We start from the raw sequence: 18,748 nt of genomic DNA, 5'->3' as shown, positions 1-18,748 counted from the left end.
GAAGCCCATGCACTGCAATGAAGAGCAGTCCCGACGCACCGCAACTAAAGAAACCTGCGCACAACAATGAAGACCCAATGCAGCCAAAAATAAATAAATTAATTAATTAATTAAAAAATATATAAAGTACCTTGATAAAAAATAAAAAAGACTTCAGTGGAGGAAGTAACTGCAGATGTGGTGGATGTAGCAAGAGAAGTAGAATTAGACTTGGAGTCTGAAAATGTGACTGAATTGCTCCAATCTCATGATAAAACTTGAATTGATGAAGGGTTGTTTCTTACAGATGAGTCAAAAAAGTGGTTTGTTGAGATGGAATCTACTCCTGGTGAAGATGTTGGGGAGATTGTAAAAATGACAAAAAAAGATTTAGAATGTTACATAAACTTAGTTGATGAGGCAGTGGCAGGGTTTTAGAGGATTGACTCCAAGTTTGAAAGAAGTACTACTCTGGGTAAAAGGCCATCAAACAGCATTGCATGCTAAAGAGAAATTATTTGTGAAAGAAGAGTCAATCCATGCATCAAACTTCACTGCTGTCTTATTTTAAGAAATTTCCATGGCCACCCCAACCTTCACCAACCATCACCCTGATCAGTCAGCAGCCATCAACATTCAGGCAAGTCCCTTCAACCAGCAAAAAGATTATGACTCATTGAAGGCTTAGATGATGGCTAGCATTTTTAGCAATAATGTCATTTTTAATTAAGGCATGTACATTGCTTTTTTAGTCATAATGTTATTTCATGCTTAATAGACTATAGTATAGTGTAAATATAACTTTTATATACACTGGGAAACCAAAAATTCCTGGGACTCAATTTATTGTGCTGGTCTGGAATAAAACCTGCAATATCTCCAAGGTTCAACTGTACTTTCTGGCTCTGCTTATCTCTCTAACATCACCTTGAACAATTATTATCCTCACTCACCAAGATCAAAGCACATTTGTGTATTTATTTAGTCAGCTAAGTGTTTGAATCAAGAACTTTCTGGATTCAAACACTTAGCTGATCCTATATTGGATATTTTTTGCCTAGACTGTTGTATAGCTGGCACTTCATTTCATTCAGGTCTTAGTTCCAAAGTCACCTCTGAAACAGAACTGGCAGATAAAATACAGGATGTCCAGTGAAATTTGAACTTCAGATTAACAATATTTTTTAGTGTAGTAATGTTGCATAGGACACAAAATACAAATAAAAAATATGTTGGCTATCTTAAATTTAGATTCAAATGATATTTTCTCAATCTGATAATCCAACTCCCAGAGGCCTCCTCTGCCTACTTTATCTCACCCTGCATAATGTTTTATTGCACTTAAAACATATTGTGATTGCTTTGTTCATTTATATATTTACTTCATTAGATTACAAAGTCCCAGGAGGACAGTGACCTTTTCTATCATTTTTAGTAGAATAACTTTCTTGACACATAGTAGGTACTCAATACATAATTCACTAATGAGTGAATTAAAACAATGTATTATTTTGAAAAGTATGTGAAATTAGAGCCAGAGACCTGAGTTCTAGCCTGGCCTCTTACCCTCACCTTCCAATGAGTTTATGCAAACTGCATAATTTTATGAGGGTCAGACTTTTCATCTCTATATTGGGAAAATTAATACCAGTTCTTCTTACTTCACAGAATGGTTAAAAACACTAAATCCTATGTTTATAATATTTTTACATTTTCTAAAGTGCTGAAATTAAAAAAAAAAATTAACACTATGAAAAACACAATGAAAATAAATATTGTTAAAATGGCCATACTACCCAAAGCAATATAGAGATTCAATGCAATTCATATCAAAATTCTTTTGTCATTTTTCACAGAAATAGAAAAAACAATCCTAAAATTCTTTTATAAAACCATAAAAGACCCAGAGCAGCCAAAGCAATCTTGAGAAAGAAGAACAAAGCTAGAGGTATTGTGCTTCTTTATTTCAAAATATATTAAAAGATAAAGTAATTAAAACAGCATCTCCAACATATATAAACAGCCCATGCAGCTCAGTAACAAAACAACAAACAACCCAATCCAAAAATGGGCAGAAGACCTAAATAGACATTTCTTCAAAGAATACATACAGATGGCCAACAAACACATGAAAAAATGCTCAACATCACTAATTATTAGAGAAATGCGAATCAAAACTACAATGAAATATCACCTCACACCAGTTAGAATGGGCATCATCAGAAAATCTACAAACAATAAATGTTGGAGAGGGTGTGGAGAAAAGGGGATCCTCTTGCACTGTTGGTGGGAATGTAAGTTGATAGAGCCACTATGGAGAACAGTATGGAGGTTCCTTAAAAAACTAAAAGTAGAATTACCATATGATCCAGGAATCTCACTACTGGGCATATAACCAGAGAAAACCATAATTCAAAAAGATACACACACCGCAATGTTCATTGCAGCACTATTTACGACAGCCAGGTCATGGAAGCAACCTAAATGTCCATTGACAGATGAATGGATAAAGAAGGAGTGGTACATACATATGGTGGAATATTACTCAGCCATAAAAGGAATGAAATTGGGTCATTTGTAGAGACGTGGATGGACCTAGAGACTGTCATACAGAATGAAGTAAGTCGGAAAGAGAAAAACAAATATTGTATATTAACACATATGTGTGGACTCTAGAAAAATAGTACAGATGAACCAGTTTGCAAGGCAGAAATAGAGACACAGATTTAGAGAACAAACGTATGGACACTAAGGGGAAAAATTCGGAGGTGGAGGGTTGGGATGAATTGGAAGATTGGGATTGACATATATACACTAATATGTTTAAAATAGATAACTAATAAGAACCTGCTGTATGGCACAGGGAATTCCACTTCTCTATACAGTAGAAAATAACACAACATTTTAAAACAACTATACCCTAATAAAAAAAGAAATTTAAAAAAAGGGAAAAAGGAGCAAAAGAGCATGGTATTGACACAAAAACAGACACATAGATCAATGGAACAGAATAGAGAGCCCATAAATAAAGCTACATATATATGGTCATTCTTTAATGACAAAGGGGCCAAGAATTTACAATGTGGGAAGGACAGACTCTTTAATGAATGGTGTTAGAGAAACTGGACAGCCACATGCAAAAGAATGAAACTGGACCACTATCTTACACCAGACACAAAAATTAACTCAAAATGGATTAAAGACTCTAATGTTAAGACATGAAATCATAAAACTCCTAGAAGAAAACATAGGCACTATGCTCCTTGACATAGGCCTTGGAAATAATATTTTGAAACTGACACCAAAAGCAAAAGCAACAAAAGCAAAAATAAACAAGTGGAACTACATCAAACTAAAAAACCTCTGAACAGCAAAGGAAATCATCAACAAAATGGAAAGGCAACCCACTGAATGGGAGAAAATGTTTGCAAATTATATGTCTGTTAAGGGGCTAATATCCAAAACATGAAGCATTCATACAATTCAATAGCAATAAAACAATCCAATTAAAAAATGGGCAGAAGATCTGAATAGGTATTTTTCCATAGAAGACATATAGATGGCCAACAGCTACATGAAAAGATGCCCTACATCACTAATCATTAGGGAAATGCAAATTGAAACTACAATGAGATATCATGTCATACCTCTTAGAACGGCTATTACATAGAAAAGAGAAAACAAGTGTCGGCAAGGATGTGGAGAAAAGGAAATGCTTGTGCACTGTTTCTGGGAATGTAAATTGGTACAGCCACCATGGAAAATAGTATGGAGGTTCTGCAAAAAATTAAAAATAGAACTACCATATGATCCATCAATTCCACTTCTGGGTACCTATCCAAAGAAAATGAAAACATTAACTTGAAAAAAATCTATCTATATATAAATATATAGCCCATATATTCATTGCAACATTATTTACCTAGCTACAAGATATGGAAACAACCTAAGCATCCATTGATGGATGAATGCATAAATAAAATGTGATACATATACATAAATTAAATATTATTCAATCATAAAATAGAATGAAGTCTTGCCATTAAGGACAACATGGATGGACCTTTAGGGCATTATGCTAAGTGAAACAAGTGAGACAGAGAAAGACAAATACCATATGGTCTGTCTTATATGTGGAATAGAAAAAATAAAGAAATAACAAGCTAAATAGACACAGAGAACAGACTGGTGGTTTCCAAAGGGAGAGGAGTGTAGAAGGCAGAGAAATGAGTAAACTGTTGTTGTGGTGTTTGTTTTTTGTTTTCGTTTAAGCGAATTAAATTTTATAATAACCTCTTATTACCAAATCCAACGGCAAATTTTCAGATTCTGTTTTGCTTTTTTCCCCAGTTTTATTGAGATGTAATTGACATACTTCACTATATTGTGAAATGATTACCACAATAAGTTTAGTTAACATTCATCATCTCATATAGATACAATAAAAAGCAAAAGCACAAAAAGAATTATTTTTCTTTGTGATGAGAATTCTTACAATTTTCTCTTTTAACAATTTTCTTTTGTATCACACATCAGTGCTAAATATAGTCACCATGCTGTATATTACATCCCTACTACTTATATATCTGTACCTGGAAGTTCATACCTTTTGACCACCTTCCTCCAATTTCCCCCCACCCACCCACAGATACTATTTTTCTTGAATTCCTAGGAGTATTCAACAATGTTAACCACAAAAAGAACACCTATAATGAACATATAATAATTTTAAAAATTCCAGTTTACCTGATGATATCTGATACATGAGAAGATATAAGTTGCACCTTCATGCAACTCAACACTAAAGATATAGCTTTACTAGGTGAAAATAATCTGTAAAATACTGTTTAAAGGAAAGGTAGACTATATCTTTCATTTTCTTTAACTTCTCTGCTATCACCTCAAATATAAGCAGCTAAGGTTGTGTAGAACTGAATTGAATGTGGTATACATTTTTCAGACTCTTCATTAGTCAATGGGGGGAGGAGTGTTACACTAAAATTTTAGTTCAGTAAGTAGAAAAACTAACTGCTGTCAATGTGTGAGCATCACAGATCTACAGTGAAGAGGAAAGGTGCTGTTGTAAAACCCCCTGGAGCCCAGAAGAGATGAGTCTATAGGAAAGATGTACAGTCACATATTCCCATATTCTCTGGGCTATTTTCCAACTAAACTTGTGGAACGAGACAGCTGTGCCCTTTAATCTGTTCCCTATTGCCTCTTTATATGGTTAGTTCCAAATGAGATATTTTGCCTGGTGCTTGGATTGTCACTTTATGAATTCATGTCTCGTTATGTGGAAGCACAATGTGTTGGTTTAAAATTTATTGATCTCTCACAATATGTTAGGAGTGATACAGAAAATACACACAACTTGGTCCTCACTTTCTAGAAATTTATATTTTAAAGTAAAGTATTACACATATTGATTACAAGTAAATATTATAGACACAAACACACTCTACTCTTTTTGTTGGTGACTATTTGTAAAATGTATTTGTCTGATATGACAAATCAGCATAAGTAATTTGGAAGAAAGGGGTGATCAATAGTTTTAATTAAACCAATCTCTTCAGCCAATGGAGTTAGACTTTCTGATGACTTGCTTAGAATATTTTTGATTTGTCATTGGTTGACATTCATTTGGTAAACGTTTTATTGAAATGAAATAAACCAAATGTGTTTCCTTCAATATCCTTGGACACTAGACAATTTTCTTCTTAAGGAATTTATTCCCAATGTACAGCATTTACAAAGAAAAGCAGAAACTATTTATTAATTGATATCATTAACAAATTAAAATTTTAACAAATTAAAATGTAAGTGAATAGAAAATTAAACTACAATGGGAAAAAAAGGCAAATGTCCATGTCTCAGCATTATGGTTAGTACTCTAAGACGCTAATTAATGTATGTATGCTTTACTCTCTGAGGTAATTATGATTATCACCTTTTGACAGAAAAGGTAACTAAAGTTTTTCAAAATTAAGTAAGTTATCAAAATTCTCAGTTCAAACAAGTTGCAAAGCCAGAAATCAAAACCAAAATCTTGCTGAATCCAACCTGAAATTGTTCATGAGTACTCTCCTAAACAAACATAAGAGAAAAGATCTGATGATATTGGAATGAAAGCTAGAATTGAATGAGTAACGTACTACTGTAGTTTAAAAAGCAACTGAACAATTGGAGAAAAATGACAATTCAATTGTGTTCATAAATTTCCTCAAATTCCCTTATAGAAACAAACAGAGACATTAGGATGGCAATAAAAAAAAAATCAATAAAACTAGTAGCATAATATGCCCAAGTACCCCAGAATGTAAGTGGGTCTTCTAAATCACTTATAACAAGGAGATCTGTAAGCTCCACAGTGGTGCAGAGGATAATGAAGGGAAGATAAATAAGAGCCCTGCATTCAGGCAGTGGGGAAAATGACATCAAAATGGTGGTCACTGGTTTAGGACCACACCCCAGACACACTTGAAATTCTCTCTTGGCTGGTGCTATCACTGAGTTTTTAACAGACTATTTCATTAATCTGTCAAGACAGTGGTTTCTGGATGATGGAGCATATGGTAGGATCAGTGAATTCCACAGGCTCGATTTATTGCTGCCCTTTCTTTTTGTAAAATGTGTTATTCAGTCAGAGGCAATGTTATGGGACACCATGGTTATGAATAAGGCATTTCTGTAAGTCTATAGATGATAATGCTGGAAAAAGAATTGAGACCCGCAGGAAAAAAACGTATTTGGAATAAACTCCTAATCCCATATGGAAAAAAACTCAATCCTCACAAGGATAATGATTTCTAAAGGAATCCATTTTGCACAGTAACTAAAAGTCAAAAGTAAATTTATACCAATGAATGTAACTTTTAAATAAAATTGGTGTCATAACAACACATAACAATTATTTCATGATTGTATATTTTTTGGGGGATTTACACTAAATCAATAGTTTAAAAAAATATTAAATTGCATCATGTTCTTAATTTTAGTAAGGATAATGGTATTTTGAAATATTATTAAATATAATTATAAGTTAAACCAAACAAGGAATAATCTAAAAGTCATTAGGAGAAAAGATTTTGTGTGTACACAAAATAAATACAAATATAAAATAGAAGAAATTAATTAGACTTAAATTAGAAAAATATAAACTTTTTTCTATTTTTCTAAATAATAATTATTTTTTAGCTCTGTCTTTCTAAAAGTTCTAGAATCATGACAAACCAATAACAATGAGCACATGGGGCATTTAGATTGTGATCTCTAAATATGATTTTTCACTGAAAGAATAAGAGCTCTTCAGAAATAGGTGATTCTAGAGCTGGGTCAGGAAATATGCAAGATCAGCCTGGAGCAATTTATTTTGTCAGAAAGCATGGACAATATCATTATCCTTAAAAGAATATAGAAGCCAAGTTGAAGGGGAAGTCACTGGCCAAGGCTGATAATTGGGCCATCAAACAAAATAAGGACTGTAACTCACTGAAACATATGCAATTATTTATTCTGCAAATGATAAATGCATGAATGTAATCAAGCATCGATACTGCATTTCCTGTACAACACAATTTCAGGGTAACTATAGCTGATGAGTGAGATTCCTTAAATGAAGGACTCCAAGTAATAATTGCAGAAGCAGTGGTAGAATTAGGAAATCATCATTTCCAATCCCTAGCAAAATAATTAATCTAGACAAAACACATCAAAACTAGCTGGAAAAATAGTGATAGGAGACAATGGATGAATCAGGATAACAACATCAGAAATCATTGATCAAACTTGACTAGATATCAGAAAATCAGACATGATGACCTGATTTGCTGAAACACAATATACACAGATCTGCTAAAGTATTTTACCCCCAAAATTATTAATAAAAATATTAACCAGGCCTATATAAATAACAACTGGTCTATAAGAAATACAGAAAATACAGGTGTATGTTAGAAAACTCCACAAAGTTGAAATCAGCCAAATACTATACAACAAATTATCTAACCTGTTCAACCAATAAATAGAATAAGAATGAGAGGAGGGGAATATGTTACAGAATATAAGGGACAATAAATATACCAGACACATGCAATGAAGATATTCAAATGGCCAATAGGTAAATGAAAAGGTGCTTGATACCACTAATCATCAGAGAAATGCAGATAAAAAACACATTGAGATGTCACCTCACAACTGTCAGAATAGCTATTATCAAAAAGACAAGAGATAAAAATGCTGAGGGGATGTGGAGAAAAGGGAACAGTTGTACACTGATGGTGGCAATATAAATTGGTTCAGCCACTATGGAAAACAGTATGGATGTCCTTCAAGAAATTAAAAATAGAACTACAATATGACCCAGAAATTCCACTTCTGGGTATATATCCGAAGGAAACAAAACCAGATCTCTAAGATATATCTGTACTCCCCTGTTCACTGCACTATTATTCAAAATAGTCAAGGTCCAGAAACAACCTAAGTGTTCATCAATAAATGAATATATCAAGAAAATGTAATATATGTATATAAATTAAAATGTTTATATATGAATATGGAAACAGCTATATATAAATATAGAAAATTTTATATAAATGTATATAAATATATTTATAGAAACATACATGGAATATTTTTCAGCCTCATAAAAGAAGGGACAGGACCTTCAAGATGAAGGAAGAGTAAGACGTAGAGATCACCTCCTCCCCACAAATACATCAAAACTACATCTATATGTGGAACAACTCCTACAGAACACCTACTGAATGCTGGCAGAAGATCTCAGACTTCTCAAAAGGCAAGAAACTCCTGATGTACCGGGGCAGGGCAAAAGAAAAAAGAAAAAACATAGACAAAAGAATAGGGATGGGACCTGCATTTCTGGGATGGAGCTGTGAAGGAGGAAAAGTTTCCACACACTAGGAAGTCCCTTCACTGCGGGAGACAGGGGTTAGACGAAAGGGGAGAAACTTCAGAGTCATGGAAGAGAGCACAGCACCAGGGGTGCAGAGGGCAAAGCAGAGAGGTTACAGTAGAGAGGATCAGTGTTGACCAGCACTCACCAACCTAAGAGGCTTGTCTGCTCACCCACCATGGGTGTGGGGACTGGGAGCTGAGGCTCAGGCTTCGGAGGTCAGACCCCAGGGAGGGACTGGGGTTGGATGTGTGAACACAGCCTGAAGGAGGTTAGTGAGCCACAGCTAGCTGGGAAGGAATCCGGGAAAAGTCTGGAACTTCATGAGTCAAGAGACAATTGTTTCAGGGTGTGCGAGGAGAGGGGATTCAGAGTACCGACTAAACGAGCTTCAGAGACAGGCGTGAGCCATGGCTATCAGCACAGACACCAGAGAAAGGCATGAAACACTAAGTCTGCTGCTGTAGCCACTAAGAACCCTGTGTGCAAGCACAAGTCACTGTACACACATCCCCTCCCAGGAGCCTGTGCAGCCCACCACTGCCAGGGCCCCGTGATCCAGGGAAAACTTCCCCAGGAGAACACATGGCATGCCTGAGGCTGTTGCAACGTCATGCCAACCTCTGCTGCCGCAGACTCTTCCTGCATTTGATACACCTCCCCCCGCTCACCCCCGGCCTGAGTGAGCCAGAGCCCCTGAATCAGCTGTTCCTTTAACCTCTTCCTGTCTTGGTGAAGAACAGATGTCAGAGGGTGACCAACACACAAAGGCAGGACCAAATCCAAAGCTGAACTCCAGGAGATGTGCAAACAAAGAAGAGAAAGGGAAACTTCTCTTTGCAGCCTCAGGAGCAGCAGATTAAATCTCCAAAGTCAATTTGATATATCCTGCATCTGTGGAATACCTGAATAGACAATGAATCATCCCAAAATTGAGGTGGTGAACTTTGGGAACAACTATAGAATTGGGGTTTCCTGTATGCGACTGACTAGTGTCTGAGTTATATGGTTATCTTAGTTTAGTTTTTACCGCTTGCTATGATTGGTGGAGTTGTTTATTGATATGGTTGCCCTTGTCTTTTTTTTAATTACTTTTTTATTTTAATAATATGTTTTTAGTATTTTATTTTAATAACTTTATAATATCTGTTTTTCTTTCTCTTTTTTTTTTCTCACTTTTCTTCTGAGTCATGTAGCTGACAGGGTCTTAGTACTCTGACTGTGTGTCAGGCCTAAGGCTCTGAGGTGGAACAGCCAAATTCAGGACATTGGATCACCAGAGCCATCCCGGCCCCATGTAATATCAATCAGCGAGAGCTCTCCCAAAGACCTCCATCTCAATGCTAAGACCCAGCTACACTCAATGATGAGCAATCTCCAATGCTGGACATGTCATGCCAAACAACTAGCAAGACAGGAACACAACCACACCCATTAGCAAAGATACTGCCTAAAATAATAATAAGGTCACAGAAACCCCAAAACACACCATCGGACATGGTCCTGCCCACCAGAAAGACAAGATCCAGCCTCATCCACCAGAACACAGGCACCAGTCCCCTCCACCAGGAAACCTACACAACCCACTGAACCAACATTACTCACTGGCAGCAGACACCAAAAACAAAGGGAGCTACAAACCGGCAGTCTGCAAAAAGGAGACCCCAAACACAGTAAGTTAAGCAAAATGAGAAGACAGAGAAATACACAGCAGATGAAGGAGCAAGGTAAAAACCCACCAGACCAAACAAATGAAGGGGAAATAGGCAGTCTACCTGAAAAAGAATTCAGAGTAATGATAGTAAAGATGATCCAAAATCTTGGAAATAGAATGGAGAAAATACAAAAAGACATTTAAAAAGGACCTAGAAGAACTAAAAAGCAAACAAACAATGATGAAAAACACAATAAAAAAAAATTTTAAATTCTCTAGAAGGAATCAATAGCAGAATACCTGAGGCAGAAGAACGGATAAGTGACCTGGAAGATAAAATAGTGGAAATAACTACTGCAAAGCAGAATAAAGAAAAAAGAATGAAAGAATTGAGGACAGTCTCAGAGACCTCTGGGACAACATTAAACACACCAACGTTTGAATTATAGGGTCCCAGAAGAAGAAGAGAAAAAGAAAGGGACTTAGAAAATATTTGAAGATATTATAGTTGAAAACTTCACTAATATGGGAAAGAAATAGTCAATCAGGTCCAGGAAGTACAGAGAGTCAAATACAGGATAAATCCAAGGAGAGACACAAGACACACATTAATTAAACTATCAAAAATTAAATACAAAGAAAAATATTAAAAGCAGCAAGGGAAAATCAACAAATAACATACAAGGGAATCCCCATCAGTTTAACGGATGAACTTTCAGCAGAAACTCTACAAGCCAGAAGGGAGTGACAGGACATATTTAAAGTGATGAAAGGGAATAACCTACAACCAATATTACTCTACCCAGCAAGGATCTCATTCAGATTTGATGGAGAAATTAAAAACTTTACAAATAAGCAAAAGCTAAGAGAATTCAGCACCACCAAACCAGCTTTACAACAAATGCTAAAGGAACTTCTCTAGGCAGGAAACACAAGACAAGGAAAAGCATACAATAACAAACCCCAAACAATTAAGAAAACGTTAATGGGAACATACATATTGATAATTACCTTAAATGTAAATGGATTAAATGCTCCAACCGGAAGACATAGACTGACTGAATGGATACAAAACCAAGATGAATATAAATGCTGTCTACAAGAGACACACTTCAGACCTAGAGACACATACAGTCTGAAAGTGAGGGGATGGAAAAAGATATTCCATGCAAATGGTTATCAAAAAAAACGCTGGAGTAGCAATTCTCATATCAGACAAAATAGACTTTAAAATAAAGACTATTACAATGGACAAAGAAGGGCACTACATGATGATCAAGGGATCAATCTAAGAAGAAGATATAACAATTGTAAATATTTATGCACCCAACATAGGAGAAACTCAGTACATAAGGCAAATGCTAACAGCCATAAAAGGGGAAATCGACAATAACACAAACATAGTAGGGGACTTTCACACCCTACTTTCACCAATGGACAGATCATCCAAAATGAAATTAAATAAGGAAACCCAAGCTTTAAATCACACATTAAACAACATGGACTTAATTGATATTTATAAGACAGTCCATCTAAAAACAGCAGGATACACTTTCCTCTCAAGTGCTCATGGAACATTCTCCAGGATAGATCATAACTTGGGTCACAAATCAAGCCTTGGTAAGTTTCAGAAAGTTGAAATCATATCATGTATCTTTTCTGACCACAGCACTATGAGACTAGATATCAATTACAGAAATAAAACTATAAAAAATACAAACACATGGAGGCTAAACAATATGCTACTGAATAACCAAGGGAACACTGAGGAAATCAAAGAGGACATCATAAAATACCTAGAAATGAATGACAATGAAAACATGATGACCCCAAACCTATGGGATGCAGCAAAAGCAGTACTAAGAGGGAAGTTTATAGCAATACAATCCTACCTCAAGAAACAAGAAACATCTCAAATAAACAACCTAACCTTACACCTAAAGCAATTAGAGAAAGAAGAAGAAAAAATCCCCAAAGTTAGCAGAAGGAAAGAAATCACAGAGACCAGATCAGAAATAAATGAAAAAGAAATGAAGAAAACAATAGCATAGATCAAAAAATCTAAAAGCTGGTTCTTTGAGAAGATAAACAAAATTGATAAACAATTAGACAAACTCATCAAGAAAAGAAGGGAGAAGACTCAAATCAATAGATTTAGCAATAAAAAAGGAGAAGTAACAACTGATACTGCAGAAATACAAAGGATCATGAGAGATTACTATAAGCAACTGTATGCCAATAAAATGAACAACTTAGAAGAAACGGAAAAATTTTTAGAAAAGCACCACCTTCCAAGACTGAACCAGGAAGAAATAGAAAATATAAAAAGACCAATCACAAGCACTGAAATTAAAACCATGATTAAAAATCTTGCAACAAACAAAAGCCCCAGGCCAGAGGGCTTCACAGGCAAATTCTACCAAACATTTATAGAAGAGCTAAAGCCTATCCTTCTCAAACTCTTCTAAAATATAATAGAGGGAGGAACCTTGCAAACTCATTTGAGACCACCATCACCCTGATACCAAAACCAGAGAAAGATGTCAAAAAAAAAAGAAAACCACATGCCAATATCACTGCTGAACGTATATGCAAAAATCCTCAACAAAATACAAGCAAACAGAATACAACACGTTAAAAGGATCATACACCATGGTCAAGTGGAGTTTATCCCAGGAATGCAAGGATTCTTCAAAATATTCAAATCAATCAATGTGATATACCATATTAACAAATGGAAGGATACAAACCATGTGATAATCTCAATAGATGCAGAAAAAGCTTTTGACAAAATTCTACACCCATTTATGATAAAACTCTCCAAAAAGTAGGCAGAGAGAGGACTTACTTCAACATAATAAAGGTCATATATGACAAACCCACAGTCAACATAATTCCCAATGGTGAAAAACTGAAACCATTTCCACTAAGATCAGGAGCAAGGCAAGGTTGTCCACTATCACCACTATTATTCAAAATAATTTTGGAAGTTTTAACCACAGCAATCAGAGATTAAAAAGAAGTAAACGGAATCAAAATCAGAAATGAAGAAGTTAAAATGCCACTCTTTGCAAATGACATGATAATATACATAGAGAATCCAACAATGTTACCAGAAAATTAATAGAGCTAATGAATGAATTTGGTAAAGTAGCAGGATACAAAATTAATGCACAGAAATCTCTTTCATTCTTATACCTTAATGATGAAAAATTGGAAAGAGGAATTAAGGAAACACTCTCATTTACCACTGCAACATAAAGAATAAAATACTTAAGAATAAACCTACCTAAAAAGACAAAAGATCTGTATGCAGAAAACTATAACACACTGGTGAAAGAAATTAAAGATGATACAAACAGATGGAGAGATATACCATGTTCTTGCATTGGAAGAATCAACATTGTGAAAATGACTATACTACCCAAAGCAATCTACAGATTCAATGCAATCCCTATCAAATTACCACTGGCATTTTTTACAGAACTAGAACAAAGAATTGCACAATGTGTATGGAAACAAAAAAAAAGACCCCAAAGAGCCAAGGCAAACTTGAGAGAGAAAAACAAACCTGGAGGAATCAGGGTCCCTGAGTTCAGACTATACTACAAAGCTACAGTAATCAAGAAAGACACAGACCTACTAGAGAATGGACTTGAGGATATGGGGAGGGGGAAGGGTAAGCTGTGACAAAGCGAGAGAGAGGCATGGACATATATACACTACCAAATGTAAGGTAGATAGCTAGTGGGAAGCAGCTGCATAGCACAGGGAGATCAGCTCGGTGCTTTGTGATCGCCTGGAGGGGTGGGACAGGGAGGGTGGGAGGGAGGGAGACTCAACAGGGAAGAGATATGGGAACATATGTATATATATAACTGATTCACTTTGTTATAAAGCAGAAAATAACACACCATTGTAAAGCAATTATACTCCAATAAAGATGTAAAAAAAAAAGAAAAAAGATAGTATGGTTCTGGAAAAAAACAGAAATATAGGTCAATGGAACAGGATAGAAAGCCCAGAGGTAAATCCACACACATATGGTCACCTCATCTTTGATAAAGGAGGCAAGAATATACAATGGAAACAAGACAGCATCTTCAATAAGTGGTGCTGGTAAAACTGGACAGCTACATCTAAAGGAATGGAATTAGAACACTCCCTAACACCATACACAAAAATAAACTCAAAATGGCTTAAAGACCTAAATTTAAGTTCAGCTATTATAAAATTCTGAGAGGAAAACATAGGCAGAACACCCTATGACATAAGTCACAGCAAGATACTTTTTGACCCACCACCTAGAGAAATGGAAATAAAAGCTGAAATAAACTAACGGGACCTAATGAAACTTAAAAACTTTTGCATAGCAAAGGAAACCATAAACAAGACAAAAAGAGATCCTTTAGAATGGGAGAAAATATTTACAAATGAAGCAAGTGACAAAGGATTAATCTCCAAAATATACAAGCAGCTCATGCAGCTCAATATCAAATAAACAAACAACCCAAAATAAAAATGGCAAGAAGATCTAAATAGACATTTCTCCAAAGAAGATATACAGATTGCCAACAAACACATGAAAGGATGCTCAACATCACTAATCCTTGGAGAAATGCAAATCAAAACTACCGTGAGATGTCACCTGACACCAGTTAGAATCGCCATCATCAAAAATCTACAAACAATAAATTCTGGAGAGGGTGTGAAGAAAAGGGACCCCTTTTGCATTGTTGGTGGAAATGTAAATTGATGCAGCCACTATGGAGAACAGTATGGAGGTTCCTTAAAAAACTAAAAATAGAACTGCCATATGACCCAGCAATCCCACTACAGTGCATACACCCTGAGAAAACCATAATTTGAAAAGAGTCATGTACCACAATATTCATTGTAGCACTATTTACAATAGTGAGACATGGAAGCAACTGAAGTGTCCATCGACAGATGAATGAATAAAGAAGATGTGGCACATATTTCCAATGGAATATTACTCAGCCATAAAAAGAAATGAAATTGAGTTATTTGTAGTGAGATGGATGGACTTAGAGACTGTCATACAGAGTGAAGTTAAGTCAGAAAGAGAAAAACAAATACTGTATGCTAATATATATATATATATATATATATATATATGGAATCTAAAAAAGTTTTTAAAAATGGTTTTGAAGAACGTAGGGTCTGGACAGAAATAAAGATACAGACATAGAGAATGGACCTAGGACATGGGGAAGGTGAAAGGTAAGCTGGACAAAGTGAGAGAGTGGCATGGACATATATATACTACTAAATGTAAAATAGATAGCTAGTGGTAAGCAGCTGTATAGCACAGGGAGGTCAGCTCGGTGCTTTGTGACCACCTAGAGGGGTGGGATAGGAAGGGTGGGAGGGAGACACAAAAGGAAGTGGATATGGGGATATATGTATACGTATAGCTGATTCACTTTGTTATGCAGAAGAAACCAACACAACTACGTAAATTAATTATACTCCAATAAAGATGTTTAAACAAAAAGAGAATTTTGTCACTTGTGGAAAAAATTATGAACACAGAGTGCATTATGCTAAGTAAAATAAGCCAGACAGAAGAAAAACAAATAATGCATGGTACCACTTATATATGGAATTATTATTATTTTTTTTAATGATGAACTCATAGAAACAGAGAGTAGAAAAGTAGTCACCAGGTAGTAGAGGGATGGGGAATAGGAATAGGTTGGTAAAAAGTTTCAAACTTTCACTTATAAGATGGGTAATTTCTGAGGATCTAATATAACATGGTTACTATAGTTGATAACACTGTATTGTGTAAATGAACTTTGCTGAGAGTAGAATTTAAATGTTCTCACCAAAAAGAAAAGAAAGTTAATATGTGAGATTATGGATGTGGTAATTAACTCGATGGGCAGGGGACACTGCCACAATGTATATGTGTATCGTTTCCATGATATATGTTTAAATATCTTACAATTTTATTTGCCAATTATACCTCAATAAACTGAAAAGAAAATAATATGTCAAGCAAACACAAACTCATTTAGTTCTTGATTCAAATATCTAGTGCAAAATAAGTTTTTACATATAAAAGTAATACAGAAATTCGAACAGAAACAAGGCCTTAGATAGAGTTGAGTAAATATTAACTCATTCAGTGAAATAACTTTGTTGATACTGTTTTTACAAAATCCGTTTGTTGGAGGTAAATGTTGCAATATGCATGGGCAAAATAAAATCATATATAGTATTTGTTTTAGGACCAAAACATCAAAATAATAATAATAATTGGAACAATTGAAGATTTTTAAAATAATGGTAACTGTGAAAGTGTGAGTGATGAGGGTTTATAATACTCCTCTCTAATTTACAATTTTATAAAATATACAAAATATAATGGAAATTTTAAAAATATAGAAAATAAGAATCAGTTTGCTCCTCTCTATGGGTGAGTCTTTCTGAAGCTACACCTTGATAATGTTATTCAATTTAACATGGAACTACATATTTCGGGATTAGATAGAGTTTAGGCAAGAAAATTAATATATAGGGAAGTTTATAGAGAAAACTTGTAATTAGATTTTATAAAAATCAAAACAATAATGTGAAGGAAATAGGGATACAATATCTTTCCATGTATTCATTTTTATTATTTGCTCTGAAATTATTAGTGGTCATATAATTTGTGAATAGAGAACTAGTGAAACTACTCCTGACTCTGCCACATTGCTGATGCACTTTGGTGTGTTAGTTTTCGTTATTGGCAGACATGCTGTGACCTCACTCTTAGTGAATTTCTTCTCCTCAATATCTTTATGCACACCCTGCACTTCTTCAAGTTTAAGACTCACCACCTCCATGAAGTATTTCCTGACCAGCACAGTTACCATTATTCTCCATTGTCTTTGACCTCCTTATACATAATTATGTCACTATTTACCATGTAACTACATATTGTGTTGTCTTATTTTAATAGTTTGTGCATTCTACTTCTTTCTTACTATCGAACCATAAATTTATTGTTTAATCTTGAAATGCTTATTTTGCATTAAAATTGTGACCATTGTAAAGCAATTATACTCCAATAAAGATGTTAAAAATAAAAGAACATCACTATTGATAAAAAGATTAAATAAATAAATAAAATTTGTGTGTACATTATTTTTTTCTCTATACTAGAACCTCCGTACATGTATTTGAATTTGTCTTCTCTATTATCTAGCTTCATATTAGTTTTCCAATAAAGTTTATTCAGGGAATAATTTTTAACAATTTGGAAGAAAGGAAACCAAAATATACTGAACCCTAATATGCCAATTACCATACTAGGTTCTTAATATATGATAAGTACTATTATGTTATTTTCCCAGGTTTAGAGAAGAGTAAGCTAATGATCAGAAAATATGTCATTTTCTAAGTTGCTAATAAATGGTGTAGCTGCGATCTGAACCCAACATCTGAATTACTAAAAGGTTTTTTAAAATTGTTTTTATTGTCTCTGTATGTGTGGAAGTAAAAAGTAACACAAAAATAGAGGGATAATAAAAACATGAACACTTTTGTGGTATGAAATTTTTTCCTATTTAAGAAAGAATGTTTTGTTCTATTTTCACACAAAGTTCTTTTTTCTCTTTAAAAATTTTACTTCCTTCTTAGTGGCTTTCTTTCTAAAACCTGGTTTCCACCTTATCCATGTACATTTCTTTAGCCTTGTGTGAGGATCAGTGACACACCACAGAAATGTATGGGTGTGAGCTCTTTTAATTTTTAATTAAAAATTGTAGTTGCAATCAAGCCCTAAGAGATGAACACTCTCATGCTAAGACCCAGAGCAGTGTGAGTATCACCAGTATCTTTTTGTTAGTTAATGTGTCCACTAAGTTGTCTGTAACATCATCACTCATTTCAAAGTGTTTCTGTAATAAAGTACCCCTGGTTTCCTTACCAGCTGGAAAAAGAATGTGTAGCAAGAAAAAAAAAAAATTGTTTCATGAAAAAGACACTCAGGAACACCTAGATTTTCCTCTGGGACTGTCTAGTAATCAGAACAAGGAACTCTGCTTATGCCATCCAAGAAATGTATTCAACCCACCTTTGCTCCCCTCCTGTCAAACCCATTTTACCTTAGACAGAAAGGCATGCACGCTATCCTACTGCACTACTGTTCCCTTACTTGGTTCAGTGGGGAAGTGCTATTATTACTC

The sequence above is a fragment of the Lipotes vexillifer genome, unplaced genomic scaffold (assembly GCF_000442215.2).
Source record: "Lipotes vexillifer unplaced genomic scaffold, Lipotes_vexillifer_v1.1 scaffold65, whole genome shotgun sequence".
Classification (NCBI taxonomy): Eukaryota; Metazoa; Chordata; class Mammalia; order Artiodactyla; family Lipotidae; genus Lipotes; species Lipotes vexillifer.
The sequence above is the reverse complement of the archived record's forward strand: the minus strand, read 5'-3'. Positions refer to the sequence as shown.